This window comes from Ovis aries, chromosome X (genome assembly GCF_016772045.2).
Source record: "Ovis aries strain OAR_USU_Benz2616 breed Rambouillet chromosome X, ARS-UI_Ramb_v3.0, whole genome shotgun sequence".
In the NCBI taxonomy this organism is placed as follows: domain Eukaryota; kingdom Metazoa; phylum Chordata; class Mammalia; order Artiodactyla; family Bovidae; genus Ovis; species Ovis aries.
The window spans coordinates 51,553,026-51,569,749 of NC_056080.1; the positions used below are offsets into that span (position 1 = coordinate 51,553,026).

General features: G+C 40.6%; 1 protein-coding gene across 50 annotated transcripts in view; it reads right to left on the bottom strand.

The window, feature by feature from the left end:
• The window catches only part of HUWE1 (HECT, UBA and WWE domain containing E3 ubiquitin protein ligase 1), a 157,971-nt gene extending 141,993 nt beyond the window's left edge, over positions 1–15,978 (bottom strand). For 39 of the 50 annotated variants that reach the window (XM_060407789.1, XM_060407774.1, XM_060407780.1 and 36 more), the window contains exons 1-2: positions 13,237–13,444; positions 9,250–9,386 (exon numbers count right to left, since the gene is read on the bottom strand). The gene's annotated coding sequence lies outside the window, so the exon portion shown is untranslated. Of the gene's footprint in view, positions 1–9,249; positions 9,387–11,634; positions 11,694–12,959; positions 13,123–13,236; positions 13,445–15,594; positions 15,696–15,891 lie in introns of those variants that run through there. The other 11 variants (XM_060407790.1, XM_060407794.1, XM_060407783.1 and 8 more) reach the window with 4 other exon arrangements.
• Between the last annotated feature and the right edge of the window lie 746 nt (positions 15,979–16,724).

Sequence of the window (16,724 nt, forward strand, 5' to 3'; positions counted from 1 at the left end):
TTAAATACCATGTCTATAGTGGTTTGGAGAAACAGCCAAAAAAATTTGGGAACTGAGGAAATTTGAATATGGACTGAATATGAGATAACATTAACAAAAAGAACAAATTCCCTAGGTGTGATAACAGCTATGTGGTTTGTAGGTACTTATTCTTAAGACATGCATGCTGAAGGACTTAAGGATGACGTGTCATTCTTACTTCATATGCTTCAGAAAAATTAAAACATGTTTAGGTACATATGAATCAAATATGGCAAATTCTTAACAACTGTTGGATATAGCTGGTGATACACAAATGCTCATTGTGTTCTTCTTTCAGCATTTTTATGTTTGAAACCCATAATGAAAAGTTGGAAGGAAGGTAATAATTTCTTAAAAGACCGATTTTGAAAAAAACACATGGGCACGTTACACAGGCATAAAGAAAAGCCTTGGAAAAATGAACTGTGTACAACATGTTAATAATATTTCTCTCTGAATGGTAGGATTTGGGGAGATTTCTGTATTTATCCGTACTTTCCAACAATAAGCCATGTATACTTCTATAATCATGAAGAACATTATTCAAAAATAACTAAAGTTTCATTCCCAAAGAATTCTTAGTAAATCATTTTTGTAACTCTAAAGCAGTATGCTAATTTATTATACAAGCAATAACAGATTGTTGGGTGGACACCACATAGTTTTTGAAACTTCCACTTACATCAATAATTTATACCACTCTCACAGTATTAAAAACATCAAGCAATTCACGGTAATAACTGCAAGGAGAAGTAGAATGCTGGGTTAAATGAAGTATCATTACCACCTGCCCCCAAAGACTTGAAGCAAAAATAAATGTTAAAAGTGATCAATTTGGGAGGGAGAAGGTAGGAAAAAGTTTTTGCCAAATTATTCTTGATACTGTTTAGGATATTTACAGTTTCTTATAAACAGGAATGTGAACATTACAAAACAAACCAAAAAAAGCTGAAGTTCCTTGATCATTTCTCCCAAATAAACTCATCAACTTACTCTAGTTTTATATATATACTAAACAGCATCACACAATATATGAAGTCACGTGAAAGTGTTAGTTGCTCAGTTGTGTCCCACTCTTTGTGATTCCATGAACTATATATATATAGCCCACCAGGCTCCTCCACCCATGGAATTCTTTAGGGAAGAATAGTAAGAGTGGGTAGCCATTCTTTTCTTGACCCAGGGATTGAACCCGGGTCTCTAGCATTGCAGGCAGATTCTCTACCATCTGAGCCACCAGGGAAGCCCTTTGCTCAAATTTATTTCCAAAACAGTTGTATTAATTTGGACCACTTGTGGGTAGTATTTCAGACCAGATTCATCCCTATGTTTTTGCCATGATTTGATATTACCAAATTATTTTTTTGCCAATCTAATGGTTTAAAAAAGATACTATTTTACTTTGTATTTCTGACATTTAGTTTGAATATCCTTTCTTGTTACTAGACATTTTTAGCTCTTACTCTAGGAAAAGCTTGTAACTAAGCTATGGTTTTTCCAGTAGTCATATATGAAGTTAAGAGTTGGATCATAAAGAAGGCTGAGTGGCAAAGAATTGATGCTTTCCAACTGTGGTGCTGAAGAAGACTCCTGAGAGTCAGCTGGACTGCAAGGAGATCAAACCAATCAATCCTAAAGGAAATCAACCCTGAATATTCATTGGAAGGACTGATGCTGAAACTGAAGGTCCAATACTTTGGCCACCTGATACGAAGAGCCAACTAAGCGGAAAAGATCTTGATGCTGGGAAAGACTGAAGGCAGGAGAAGAGGGCAGCAAAGAATGAGATGGTTAGATAGCATCACAGATTCAATGCACATGAATCTGAGCAAATCCCAGGAGATAATGAAGGATAGAGGTGTCTGACGTGCTGCAGTCCAGGGGATAGCAAAGAGTCATACATGACTTAGTAAGCAAACAACAATAGTTTTCTAGTGGGTTTATTTTTTAAATGTTATTTTATTATTAAGATGGGAACAAACCAACCAAAATATTAAGGTGACTGAGTATCACTGTGGGAATAGGAATCTTTTCCCAAAATAAGAACACATTTTCCAGTTTTTCCTAAATTAATTTAGCAATAGAAACTAGAAAATGATAAAGAGGGTAAGAAAAAATTCTTTTAGAGGAAAGCATTACTTTCAGGGTACTCTACTATAGGAGTATATAACATCTTGGAAGAGTTCATAAATGGGCTTCCCTGGTGCTCCAGTGGCTAAGACTCCAAGCTCCCAATGCAGGGGGCCCGGGTTCCATTTCTGGTTAGGGAAAGCTAGATCCCACATGGCGTCAACTAAGACCCAGCACAACCAAATAAATAAATAAGTAAATATATATTTTTAAAAGAGCACATAAAATCTAGCTCAAAAAAATAAATACATCTAAAGTACAAGTAATGAGAAAATGAAATAATGGTTGAGGGTATTGGTTCATTTGGAATACACTTAACTAATTTCATTTGTATAGCATTTTTGAGTTGATACACTTTTCATGTATCTTAACACAAAATTCTGTGTGATATTTTCTGATGCCTTCCTATAAACTGTTATAGCACAGTTCACTCATGTTATTATACAGATTCCTTTGAGTATGATTTATAAGTCTCCTTCCCCTATAGACCATGCTGCCCTCCATTCTCCAGTTGCTCATCTCTGTATTCCTAGTACCTGGCACTACTGAGTATGTTCTCAAATATTTGTTGAGTGAATGTAAAGGATGTAAAGGGTGAGGAAATTAGCTCAGTGATGATGTAATTTGCCCCAAGTAACATAGGTATTAAGTATTTACATAAATTATAATGGCTTTACCTTTGTAGGGTACTCTATATAAAACATTTTAAAATACATCATCTCTGCAGGTTACAGGATGCTTGGGGCTGATGCACGGGGATGACCCAGAGAGATGTTATGGGGAGGGGAGGTGGGAGGGGGGTTCATGTTTGGGAACGCATGTACACCCGTGGTGGATTCATGTCAATGTATGGCAAAACCAATACAGTACTGTAAAGTAAAATAAAGTAAAAATAAAAATAAATAAATAAAAATTAAAAAAAGAAAAAAAAATACAGCATCTCACTTTAATGCTCACAGCAATCTACGAGGCAGGCTTTATGAATACTATTTTATATATATGAAAATTTAGTGATAAACCCTAGGCCCACTCAAAACTTAGTTTATATGAAGCTGTCTGTTTACATACTTGATAGATCACTAACTGTGTATAGGAGCCTCTTTCTTTATGCAGCAAACATCTTGGGGGTGGCACAGGGAAGGGAAGCAGAAGGGAGAAGGCAAAATGAAGATAGTTAAAGCAGTAAGACAGATGCTGGTGTAGGTTCATCTAAAGACCATAAACTGATATCGTTGTATCAAACACATATGTCACTTTTGAAATCTAATCTTGGTCCAAAGGTTTTCTTGATATTAGCCTGTATTCATAGAATACAATTGTAGGCTTTCTCACCTATCAGCAGTTTCAAAGGCTGGGAAGGGATACAGAGGTAAGGAGGGTTTTGAAAAACAACAGACATTCACAGATAAAGCAAAGAAATGATAACACAAAGGAAAACCCTAAGAACTTTAAACACGATTTCACATACAGTCCTAAACTGGACTGTAAGTTTCTCAAGGGCAGAGATTAACTCTCATTCATCTTATGTTCCCAGCTCCTTGTACTTAGAAACACTTAGTGAATGTTTGTTGAACTGAAGAGAGGTTAAGATGTGAGAGAGAAAAAGAAGGTATAATATTAACAACAATAACAACAAAGAAATCAACAATGGTTTCTAGTTTATTGAGCACTTACTATGTGCCATATGCTGTTTTCTATATAATGTATGAAATGGTAAAAGTGCTACTCAACTATGTTAACAGTGATGACCATTAGGAAGACTCGTGAGTTACTAAGGTTACAGCAGAACCTCGAACAAACCAAAACAGTAGGAGGCTGTGTAGCCGGAGGGTGGGAGATGAAGGCAATCAATGTATTGCACATCACCACAGAACTGGGTAAGACCCTCCAGAGGGTACGAATGTGACCCCAAACGCTTGACAATGTGAAAAACGACTCTGATGGAAAATTCAGTTATCACTGACCAGAGTCTTAGCCTCCAAATGTTCAAAGAACAAATACCATTCCTCCTTAACCACAGGCCTGAAGGATCCAGACAGGCTTTGCTTACTGACCATGAGTTCACCACCATGACTGCACATCTTTGAGTTGTTAGAGGAATTAAGTGAAATAGTATGTTAAATAAATAAATACACCTTGTATTTTCACATTTAAAATTCACAAATAAGATATTTTCCCCAGATGGAGCAACTGATAGGTTACTAAGTTAACTTGTCCAAAGAGACAGAAATAGTTAAATTGCCAGAAAAACATTTAAAAACCGAGCATTTATTTTGCCTTTCTTATATAAACTATAAATTATTCCAGCCGACATATGAAAACAAAATGAGAGAGTTAAAAATACCATTTTGCAACTCCCAATGAATTAACAAAGAATCTAAGCTTTGGGCAGCAGTGGCTGTTAACATGAAATACAGAGGACAGAACATGCTGAACTATATACTAAGTATGCAGTCAACAAATTTCAGTCTGTTGGAAATTCTACAGGTCGAATGGCCTGAGTTCTTCAATAGAAAGCATAAAGAAAAAGGAGAAAGAGAAGATACAAATACTTCTTGACAAGACAAACTTGAGTTTTAAAAAATGGACAAAGTAAATCACACTGTCCAGGGACACACACCTGTATGATTAAAACTATAAAAGAATGCAAAGAAGTGACTACTATGAAGTCAGAATAGCAGTTATTTTCCAGACTGAGGAAGGATGCTGTGATGGGGATGGGCACGTGAAGGGGCTTCTATGGGTGAAAGGCAAAATGTTATTTCTTGACTTGGGTGGTAGTAACAAAAGCACTTTAAGATAATTTATGTACATAAATTTGTTTTGAGGTGGTTTTCCATATTTGTTTTCTATTTTTCACAATAAAGGGAAAAGACTTTAATCACATTAAAGCTTCTTACATATGCTATGATTCCATTTTGTATGAGTGCCCAGAATAGGCAAATCTAGAGACATAAAATAGATTAGTGGTTGCTAAGGAAGGGGAGCCTGGTGGGCTGCTGTCCATGGCATTGCAGAGTCGGACATGACTTAGTGACTAAACAACAACATACTTTAAATGGATGAATTATATGGTATGTAAATTATATCTCAATAAAGCTATTAATAAAAGTGTAAGACACCTCAATTAAGTCAAAACACACTTTTAAAACAAAACTGGGCTGGAGCCTGAGAGTCTGCATTTCTGACAAGTTCCCAGATGGTGATATTGATCTGGGGACCACATTTTGAGAACCTCTGCAATGAAGGATTCCAAATCTGCTCTAAGCTGAAGGCAATACTAATCAGCATTGAAGAGTCAAGTGTTTTACTCAGGGACTGGGAAAGCAGTTCTGAAGAAAAAGTTAACACCTGTTGCCAAGTACTGTTCTATTCTGTTTGTTCACTGACCATCAATACCACCATCTTCTTGGGAACTTGTCTGAAATGTAAAATATTGCCCCCTACCCCCAGACCTACAGAATTAAAAACTCTGGGGGTGGGGCCCAGCAATCGTGTTTTAGCAAGCCCTCTAGGTGATTCTGAACCACTGTTCTATGAACTTTATATGCAGTAACTTAGCTAAACTTCAGCTAGTATGAAATGGAGTGAGAACTTGAATCCGGGAGTCTGGGTTCCTAATCACTGTGCTGAAAGATCTTTCCACCTATTAGAACTCAATCAGCAGAATGCAGTAATAAAGAATTAGTAGTGGAAGTTTAAAAAAAAAAAAGGCAAAGACCAGAAGATGGGAATTTCCTGGTGGTCCAATGGTTATGACTCTGCTTTCACTACCAAGGGCCCACTACTGGCTAGGGAACTAAGATCCTGTGAGCCTTGTGGTGTGGCCAGGAAAAAAAAAAAAAAAAAAACAACACAAAACCAGGAGTCATACACCTCTATAGACAGGAAAACAAGAAAACAATTGTAGCAAATAAGGTAATCATACGTGTTCCAAAATATAAGCAGCCACAAACTACAATATACCCAAGTATTTCCAGGGCAATTATCTCTGGTACCTAATTACAAGGACTTAAAACCTATGAAATGCTAAAGATGGTACATAAATTCATGGCAATATGTTCACACTTACCAGTCTTCAAAATCTAAATTATACTAAAAAGTCATTCCAGAATAATTTGCATCTCTACTCCTAGATTCTTTTAGTCACTACTTGAAGATTAATGAAAAGGAGAAACTGCTTCCTTTCATCATCTAAGATGATACAATCAGAATCTTCGAGCTGAAAAACAATTTTCATATTTACTTAGTCCAGTCAGCAATCCAAAATAAATCAATCTATAATATCAATCTCCATTTAAAGAGACATTAATAAGAAGCTGAAAGAAATTCCAATTTTCTGTAAAATCACATTCTAGAACCAACCTATGTCACCACTGCCAACTTTTCAGGAGAACTAAAGTTGAAAATACTTGCGTTAACAGCCCAAAGAAAACCTACAGTTGTTTTTCACTCAGAGAGAACCACTCCTTCACTAACTAAAAGTGTTTCTATAACCAAGCTGGTCAACAAGTACATCAAGTTTTAGCAACTCAACCTCTATGACACATCAAATGAGAGGGCTTCCAAAGAATCTTCTGAGCTGAGTTATCCCAGACATTAACATAGAAACATCTGGCAACCAGTCATTGAGGAAACGAGTCAGAGAACAATATAGCAAAACACCCAACTGCTTGTGACTATCAACTTTACAGAGAGTGAGATCGTTGTAAAGTAGCCAAATATTGTTACAGTTACACATCAGATTTTAACAATTTAATCAAACTGCAAGAGAGGTAACATGTAATGTGAAGGGCAAATGTTTTCAAAGCAACCGATTTTAGCATTTCAGAAATACTTTGAATCCATGGTTGAAAACACCCAACAAAAGGAGGTAAAAGAAACAGAATTTCTATTGTAAACTTTTAACTCTGGAAACAATTCAAATATCTAAATGCCTACTGTGTGCAAAGCTCTGTCCACAAAATCTAGTTATTCTAGTTTCACAAACTCAGGATTAGAAGGTTTAAGGGATATTGTTCAAACTTTCTGGCTACAGAAAACTCAGAACAAGGGTAAATATTTAATCACTATATACAATGTGCTCAAATCATTTTGTTGAACAAATGGATTTCACTGTAATTCCCCAAAAATCACTTCTTTGATACTTAGTCACTTTACAGCTAAGGATCTGATTTCTCCATTAATGAACAAAGAACCAAAAAGCCTGAACTCAGGAACTACAGCACCAGTGATTCACAATTATACTTCATCTCAACATCTCAGAAAACCTTTTCTGTTTCTTCAACTTGTAACTGTACTCATTTTAAAGGTAAGCACAAGTGGCCTTGCTCTTCCCCGACATGTGCTTAAGTCAAAGGCTGGCTGGAGCATTCCAAGTTCCATTTTCAGGTTTTGACCATGGAAGGGACATTTGGTAGATTTTATGATGGCCAATGCAGAACAAGGAAAGACAGTTTAAAGGCCTCTATGAACAGTTTAAAGGCCTCTATGCTGGGAGAACAGCATTTCCAGAGGGAATAAAATGAAAAAAAAAAAAAAAAAAACAGGAAAACTACAGCTGTGTATAATAGCTGAAAAATCAGGATGTTAGTGGAAGCTCTCAAAAATCCTTTAGTATTGCCACTTCAAACACTATTACAGCCAGAGAAACTAATTACTAAGTCTTAATAGCTTAGAAGTTATGGGTCAGAGCAGCTGAGATACTAACATCAAAGTAATAAGAAGCAACATTGTAAGATAGTATACAGATAACTAAACCACCTAAAGAAATTGAAACCATGATGAAAAACCCTAAAGGCACAATCAGGTCATTATCTAGGAAACATTAGCTTCTTCCACAAGGAGGCCTACTTTTCACACGGAGCAGAAAGCAGGGCCAAGACATGGAACTACTGAAGTCAGATATCAATTAAATCAGACTCTGCCACAGAAAAAGGAATCCATGACTAGTTATTTTGGGAGAGTGCCTAGGCCAGCAGTATCAACTCCAACTGGGATACAGGAGATTACTGCCATTGTTCCATTATAATGGGGTCCTCCAGGGTCTTTAACCTAGTAAGAATGGGTCAGATACCACCGAGGATGTAATCACCAAATGTGGTGGGAAACTCTACAGGACCATTTCTTCAACAAATAAATAGGAAGGAAAAGAAAAAGGAGGGAACGTGCAGACTAAAATAGATTTAAGAGATATATCAATCATCCTTAGTGACAAAAGGACTTTCTTTGGATCTGGATTCAAACAAACTGAAATTTGAACACTAGCTTCCTATTTGACATTTTAGAAAATCAGGTAACTTTCTGAGTTGTGGTAATGCTTTTGAAGTTAGGTTTAAAAGAGCCTTTTATGTTTTAAATACAGTTCATGGACGTCTCCAGGCCAGAATACTGGAATGGGTAGTCTTTCCCTTCTCCAGGGGATCTTCCCAACCCAAGGATTGAACCCAGGTCTCCCACATTGCACGCAGGTTCTTTACCAGCTGAGCCACAAGGGAAGCCCAAGAATACTGGAGTGGGTAGCCCGATCCCTTCTGTAGCGGATCTTCCCAACCCAAGAATTGAAGGGAGGTGGGGGGGGTGGTCATTGGTTGCTACCAACTGAGCTATCAGTGAAGCCCTTAAACACAAATATTTTGCAAATAAAAAGAAAACAACAGTAGGGATTTATTTCAAAGTAATCTAGGGGATAGGCAGTAAGGGGCTGCAGTGGGCAGAAGTAGAGATGAAAAAGAATGGCTGCAAGATGTTAACTGTTAAAGCCAGTAATGGGTACAGAGGGGGATCATTATATTATCCAGTTTTGCTATGTTCGAAAAATTCCAAAAAGAATTGGTTAGATGTAATAACCTGCAATTTTACTTTTGAATGATGCTTAGAGTGACTTAAAAAAATCATTTACAGATAGAATTCATTTAAATTTTAATTTAGTAATGAGCTCCGCTTAAACACAAGAACACCCAGTAGTACCACATCAGATCCAGACAATGGAAGAAACCAAAGTAGCTCAATTACAGAATGGAAACACATACACCCCAACTATCTCCATTCCAGGAAATAAAACACAAACATTACCCACAAAGATCCACAAAAACTAACCTAAAATCACAGCCAATCATACTCATCCTGGTGGGAAATCCCAACACTGCTCCAACAGCTTCCTGAACCTTCCTGACCAAGTTGGTCTGCTGGTTCCTCTGGAGTGCTAACCCACTCAGGTCAGACTACCGGAGGACCTATAAAAAAACAAAAACAAAAACAGAGGGAGAGATACACAACATTTATTAGGGTGTGGGGGAGCTAACCATTATATCAATGTTCAAACATAATCACAGTTATTACCTCTTAAGCAACAGCTCTCACACATCAAGTTGCATTTTTTAGGAACTGCTTTGAGGAGCAACAATTCAGAACCAAAGTTAAAGCAATTCTTCTAATCTGGCATTTAGACGGCACTCCTGAAAACTCTGCTCTCAATCCAAATGAAAGCACAGGGGATACTGATTATTTTACAGACAATTTTCTGTCTTTGCTGAGAACTGACATTAAGACAATTTTAAACTTTTTGTGAAAAACATTGCACACACAAATTATTTTTCACCTTCATACATGCTTTTTGGCCATACTGGGAGACAAATGGTAAACACCCTGGAAACTCAGGTTGAACTTTGTCCCTGAATGTTAAACAAAGTTTTTAACTGGTATTGCCACTCCTTCCTCTCTTCTCAGAGATCAACCTAGAATAAATTAAACCTTTTAGGTCACACCTAGATTATCATTCCCATTATTTATTCTAGTTCTAAATGACAAAAGTAAAAGTGAGGTTTAATTTCTGATCACTGCTAGACCGACTTGTGTGTGAAAGTTGCTCAGTTGTATCCAACTCTTTGTGACCCCATGAACTATACATACAGCCCATGGAATTCTCCAAGCCAGAATACTGGAGTGGGTAGCTTTTCCCTTCTCCAGGGGATCTTCCCAACCCAGGGATCGAACCCAGGTCTCCCACATTGCACGCAGGTTCTTTACCAGCTGAGCTACAAGGGAAGCCCAAGGATACTGGAGTGGGTAGCCTATCCCTTCTCCAGTGGATCTTCCCCATTCAGGAACCGAACAGGGGTCTCCTACATGGCAGGTGGATTCTTTACCAACTGAGCTATCAGGGAAGCCTCAGACCCAATTGTTCTTCACATTCTTGTCCTCCAATGAAAAAGGGGGAAAATTAAATGACTTCCAAAGCACTTCAAACTAAATAAAACACCCACTAAAGCACAAAACCAGTGTCTGTGTATAGTTAATTACTAGATGGTTACCTATGGTAAAATTTTAATACTATGTAAACTTTTCACCATCATATTTCAAACCCCATTATCCATCCAAGGTAATTAGTAAAAAGCACTCATTTAAATACTGGCCTAATTAAAATATTAACAGTAAGGAAAACTACATCCAAATTGAATATAGTCACTTCTATTTAGTGTTGAAAAATATAATCCAGCAAACACACAACAGGAGGTAGTGTATTAAAGAACTGCCAGCAATTCACTTTGGAAAAGAAGCTTGGTACCCCAAACTTTTCTAAACCCTCTCAGATAGGAATTATCCTGCTCAAGTAAGGTCAAATAAGAGATCCCTACTCTGATAAGGGAATGGCAACCCACTCCAGTATTCTTGCCTGGAGAATCCCATGGACAAAGGAGCCTGGCAGGCTACAGTCCACGGGGTCACAAGAGTAGGACACGACTTAGTGACTAAACCACCACCACCACTCTGATCTGAGGGACCAAAGAAAGGAGGTAGAGGAAAAGCATTTGAACACTTAAAAACTAGCTAGCAGAAGTTCTGTTACTGTGAAAAGTACAGCACCAAATTTCATTACTTTCATAGGGTGAATGACAGGACAGACTACCTTTGAAGGAGTGCAAGAAGGGAGTAGGCAAGGGATGAAACATCCCTTTCAAAAGGTAGAACACCTGGGTGTGGTTCTTGACAGGAACATTATGGCTGATGGTCACTCCAGGATGGTGATTCTGCACTAAAATTCCTAGACTAGAAGGTCAACATAAGTGGGAATCACATTCAAACATAATAAACCATTGGAGATAAAAAGCTTGTCCTACAAGGAGGGAAAAAAACACAAAAATGATAGGACTGGCCTACCAATATACCAAAAATTAACAGTTCTAGAAATATACTAAATTAACAGTTAACTGTTTCTTTAAACAAAAGCCTCTTCTTTCCCAGGTCATAAAACTACCATATGAAACAGATGCATCTGCCAATGTATTCTTACACCAAGAAAAAGTAACCACAATTTACTATATACCTATCATAATCTAGGCACTTTGTAAGTTGTTTACTTCTAGCAACTATTAAGAGCTACTATCCCCATTATACACATGAAAAACTGAGAATCTGAAAAGTAATTTCCCCAAGGTCACAAAGTTTGGTGTGAACCCAAAGCATACAGTGTTTCTACCATACCAGGCTGCTTCCCTTGAGTGGAGAATGTTGCTATCTCCTCAATACAGGCAACACTGGGGCTAAAAGAAAACAATGTTGGACATGTAATCTAAAAAGGAAACAAATGATAGGGAACTGTTTACAGTAACTGTGGACTGGGATGGGAGTAGAATGGGGCAATGATTGTCAAGAGATAATCTATCAAAGCTATTTTATTTTCTAGCACATGGAGGTGGGTAAATGCTGTGGAGCCTAAGAGGCTACTTTCTCTCTAGGGGATTCAGCTCCCAGGAAAACAGCATGGGGTGGGGTGTGGAAATAGAAGGATTAAGAAATCCTTAATGATTACAGGAGAAACATGTAAGAGGTGGTTAGCAGCAAAGAGATGTCCAGACCAGAAGGCCACAAGAACTCAAGAGCAAGGCAGGGAAAAGAGGTGATTCCCAAGTTTGCAAAGGGGATGGCAGGTGAGAAAGGGCAAAAAGTTGGCTTACTGGAGGGTTATTTTCTACATTCTCTTTAAAAAAAGTTTTCTTTTCCCTTTTTTGAGGGGAGTGAGTGTTATGATGGGGAGGGGGGGTTGTCTAATGGCCCCGAAGACTAAGAGATCATGAAGACAGCAATGATTCAACCATCAACCCAATTCATTGTTCCACCTAAGAATGGTTGAGCAGCAGAGTTGGGAGAAATGAGTGCCCTGTGCTCCAATCAGGGTCATACAAACGTGAAAGCTACTATGACTCTATCCACAAAGATGGAACACAGGGAACAGGAAAGGGTCTCTGGTCAACATATGTGTCAAGGGGACCGATGGAAGGGGGAGAACAGGACAGGTTACGGGACCTGGGCTAAGCCCTGCCTTAGCAGGACCGGGGAGGGGGTGACAGGGAAAAGCTTTGACTTTCCCTCTTAAACACGAGCCTCAAATATCCATGTAGTAGAGAAAAATTCAATGGGACGGTGGAACTAGGGGGGAATGGGGAAGGAATGTCAGAGGCATCAAAGCTTGACCTCCTATACCTTAGTTCAAAGACCATGGGGGTTGAGGAAGTAGAGCCTACCTCAAGTAAAACTAGAGGATTCATTTGTCCTCTTTTCCGAAGGAGCGGAAAATCGGGCCCACAAAAAGGTAGTGGGAGGAAACCAATAGTCGTTGGATGGTTCCCTCTCCCCCAGTGCCCAATCTAACTCCCAACCTTAGTCCTCAACGAACTCTAGGACTCCTGCCCCCCATCATTCCCAACCCGCCCACTGCAGCGGCGACAACGGAGGCGTTGACCGATTGGTGGGGTAAAGGCGGGCCCACACGAGGCTGAGGCCCGGGAAATGGTGACGCCTCAACCTACTAGAGAGGGGGTGGTCTTCGCCTCAGGTTCGGCTTATTGGCACCTCGTCTTTTCGCCAATCGTCACCTGCTTAACGTCGGGAACCTGAGAAGCGTCACAAACGCCGAGAGCCAACTCCTCACTCCCGGGTCCTGGCCGGACAGACATCAGCTTCCGCCGCCATCTTAACAGCAAGCAGACCGACCCTAGTCACTGCCCCCCCCCCCCCACCCAGAGCCACCTCCACCACCGCCAACGGATCCCACGAGGACGTAACCGCGCTCCCGCGAGAACTCACCAGCTAGGTACAGCACGAGCCGAAGACGCTGCCGCCGCCTCCGCAGCTACTGCAGTCTGTAGCCTAACTGCGGCCGCCTCCGCGCGATCCCGCGATAACCTCGACCCGACGGGAACAGCCTGAGCCCAGCCCTTCCCAGACCCCTCCTCCCACCAAAACCGAAATCGCTACGGCTCCACTCTAACCCTACGCGAAGCAAAAAGCAAATGACGCACAACCTCACGAAGAACCGAAGGGGCGGAGCCAACCTGCCGCCACCGTCTCCCGCATGCGTCTTAAGAACTATCGCGATAGTACGTTTCTGTCTCTGCGAGACCTTCGAATTCACCGCAGGATGCTGCCCGCGCCTCGCCTTTAGGAAACACGAGATCTCGCGAGACTTAGGGAACGCTCCTAAAAAGGAGAGAGGCGGAGCTCCATGAAAATGACTGAGAGTTTTCAGGGGAAGGGAGGAACCTCCCGTCCTGCAGGGATCTCGCCTACCACGAGGTTTCCGACCCACTGCGGAGCTGGCTGCCAAACCTCGCGATGACACAGCTCAGCGCCAAATCTCGGCCATGTCCTGAAAACTGCCTCCGCCCCCGATCTAAGGTGTCTAGAGCCTAGTGCTTGAGGAAAATTTAAAAAGTCAACCTGTTTATTCTCACACTTCCGAGCAGAGCTGTACCAATTACCAACTCCATTCTGGAAGAGGAGCAATAGATCTATTGTTACCTGCCTCCACGAATCACCTATTATTTTGGACTAACATAAAAGACGTTCAATCTCACAATAAGCACGCAAATGCAAATGCAAACAATGACATAACATTTTTGGCCCATTAGATAAGAAAAAGAAAATTAAAGACAGATAATATTCAGACTCTTTCCCTCGCCGCACTGCAGGCTACTGAATCCATCTTAATCTAACTAAAAGCTCATATCGTTAGTTCTAGCTCCAAAGCCACAAATTTTAACTCCAGAGGCTTTACCTTGGCAAAGCCAAAAGATCCAATAAAGTGCTTTTCTCCAAACAAAGAGGTCTGCCCTCTTTGGAAAATTCAAGCTTCCAAGGGGGAGTTGGCGGGGAGTGTGTGTGTGTGGGGGGGGGGGGGGAGTGCGTGCTTGAAGCTTTTAATATGGCAGTTTTTCCACGTCTAGCCAACAATGTTTCTCCAATAAATCTTGGAATCCAATTTGGCTCGATTTGTGGGCTTTCCTATTGTAATATATTATTCTGTCTATTCTAACTTATACATTGTTTCTTTAGAATACATTTTAACAGCTGGTAGTACAAACACCCCATCCTTATCTTTAAAATATTTTCTCGGTTATTCTTAGCCATCTTTTTTTCCGGATGAACTTTAGAATCATATTAAATTCCAAACACTTCGTATATTTATTGAAATTGCATGAATCGTATAAATCAACACAGGAAAAAAGGACAAAACTACAAAACTGAGCCTTCTTATCCAGAAGCATGGTATCCCCTTTTCCATGTATGCAAATGTTCTTTTATTACATTCCTCAATAAAGTTTTGTAGTTTACTTCTAGGTATTTTTGCTCGTTTTTCTTGCTATTGCGAATGGGCCGTATTAAATTTCCAAAATGCTTACTGCTTATAGACTATTGATATTTAGTTTTGTAATCGGATAAATAAAAATACGTTCAACTTCACTAGTAATCAGGGAAATGCAAATAAAACAATGACATAACATTTTTTGCCCTTTAAATTAACCAAAATTACAAAGATTGATGATAATTCGTGTTGGCACAACTGTGGAAAAATGGGCACTCTCGCATAACATTGAACAGTGTAAATTAGTATAGCCTTTTAGAAAGAGACAATTTGGACGAATCTATTAAAATTCAAAACGCACATACATTTTGACCCAGCGATTACTCTTCTAAGAATTTCTCCTACAAAAATATTCATACATGAAATATATGTACACACACAGACACACACACACAAGCCCATTCATTATAGCATTGCTTGTAATAGCCCCTTCCCTCCCCCCAAAGGGAAACAAGCCAATGTACATCAATCGGAAATGGTTAAATAAACTGTAGTACAATCATACAATGCAGCTGTTTATAAATGAGGTAAATTTAAATTTCCCGATATAGGAAGATCTACAAGACATATTGTTAAGTTTTTAAGAAGCAATTACCCGAAATGAATATGTGTGTGTGTGTAGTGCCATTTAGATACCAAAACCTACATGTACGACGCCTAGTAGTTACCCGCGAAGCCTGCCTGCCAGCCCCTCACCTTCCCCCTCCTCTGAGGCCGAGTTCCTCGAACCCCTGAGAAATGCCGAAGACCCGGTCTTTACTCCCTCTCTAGGGCCACTTGGCCATGACTAATGCCGGTACCTCGCATCCCCACTGTCGGCCACTCTCTCCTTGCACTGCCGGCCACTGCCGGGCTGCCCCCGAGGATGCGGCGAGCTCTCACCACTGGCGCCGGCCGAGGCCTGGGGGAGGGGAGAGAAGGCGGGGTTGAGGGAGGGCTGAGCCAGGCCGCCGGGCCCCTACACCAGCCTCTCCCAGGCTCCCCGAGGCCGCCACCTCCGCTCTTCGGCGCAGGGTCCCGTGGGAACAACCCCAGCGAGAAGCCGAGCACTGCCGCGAGAGCAGATCCCGCCCCCCAACCCGGAGGAAGATGCTCACCTCCGCGGCACTAGCTCCGCGGGGCCCGCAGGAGCGTGCCGAGTCCGCGGCCCTGTTTCAGACCTGCTCCCCTCGCTTACCCTCCGCGGAAAACCTCCCCCTCCGCCTCTCCTCACACTAGGTCTGAGGCTCCTCCCCCAGCTCGAGAAACCCCGCCTCTGCCCCTTGGGAAGGCGCTCCCTCAGCGGTGAAACCGGGTGCCTTGGTGGCGATCGCGCCTGAGCTGTTCCAGGCGCTGCAAACCCAACCATAAAGAATAGTAGGGTCGCTAAGGAATTTGGATTTGATTCGAGGTACGATGGAAACCACTGAAGGGTGACGTGATTTGATTTGACTAACGTTTAAAAATTAATCTCTCCAGCTGCCTAGCGAAGAACGGGGGGCGAGAGGGTAAGAGGGGACACAGTGTGGAGGGCGCCTACCACAGCGAGTTTACACGGGTAGTAAACCCTTAGAACACTTACTTCAGGAACGTAGTGAGTCCTCAAAAAAATTCTCTATTTCTCCTTGGTGTTATTTGTGAGAGTGCGATTGGCAAAGAGCTTATAGAGGATCTGCATCTGTGAATGCATAGCAGTAAAAAGGATCAGGTAGGAGTTACCTCTATTAACCGTGCTTTTTCTGGGGTGCAGAATAAAACTGAAAAGAGAGAAGGGAGCTTTGACTCGAAACTCTAGATACTCCTGTAAGGTTTGAATTTTTAACTAAAAGCATGTATTAACTCAGTACTTTAAAGTATAGAGACAAAAGCACTATCTGAGGTATTCTTTTTAAAATTTAAAATTTATTTTTAATTGGAGTATAATTGCTTAACAATGTTGTGTTGGCTTCTG